Raw genomic sequence first — 737 nt, 5'->3', positions numbered from 1 at the left:
GTGGGGAGGGTGCAAGGCGGGCGCAAGGTGGACCGGGCTGGGCCTCTCTCACCGCCACTTGGTCCTCCGGTTTTGGAACCAGGTCTTGACCTGCGCGTCCGTCATTTTGAGGGACTTGGCGAGCGCCGCCCTCTCGGCCGAGGCCAGGTACTTCTGGCGATGGAAACGCTTTTCCAGCTCACAGATCTGCACCCGAGAAAAGGACGTGCGCGGCTTCTTACGCTTGGGCGGCGTCCTGTTCTGGTACGGGTGGCCGATGCGCCGGGTCACGGTGAAGGGCGTGAGCGCCGCCGCGGCTGCGGAGACACACGAGGCCCCCTGAGGCCCAGCCCAGTTCCGCTGTCGTTCGGGCCCCGCGAGGACCCCGTGCCGCCCGGTGGGGCGCAGAATGCTCCGCTATTTCGTTGGCCCCGTGTCTCCAGAGGCACCGAGCCGCTTGGGAGATGCCCCCCTACTCCCTGGGCACAGGTTTATCTCCCCAAACTCCCTGGTTCCCCTCCCCCTGCGGCTGCCCGGGGCCCTGGGCGCCGAGGCCTCCGGAATCGCTTCCCGGAGCAGAGCACACCGGGCGCTTTGCCCAGTTGGGTTCTCAGGTTACCCCCGCTGCTCCGTGACATTACTCTATACATTTAAACTGTAAAAATCCTCCATGCTCTAACACAGTCGGTATTAGCCCAAAGCTCCATATTAGATGTTAAAATGGGCACCCTAATTAAACTTATCTTTTAAGAAAAAAA

Source organism: Myotis davidii, unplaced genomic scaffold (genome assembly GCF_000327345.1).
Source record: "Myotis davidii unplaced genomic scaffold, ASM32734v1 scaffold399, whole genome shotgun sequence".
Classification (NCBI taxonomy): Eukaryota; Metazoa; Chordata; class Mammalia; order Chiroptera; family Vespertilionidae; genus Myotis; species Myotis davidii.
Note: the sequence above shows the minus strand (reverse complement) of the source record.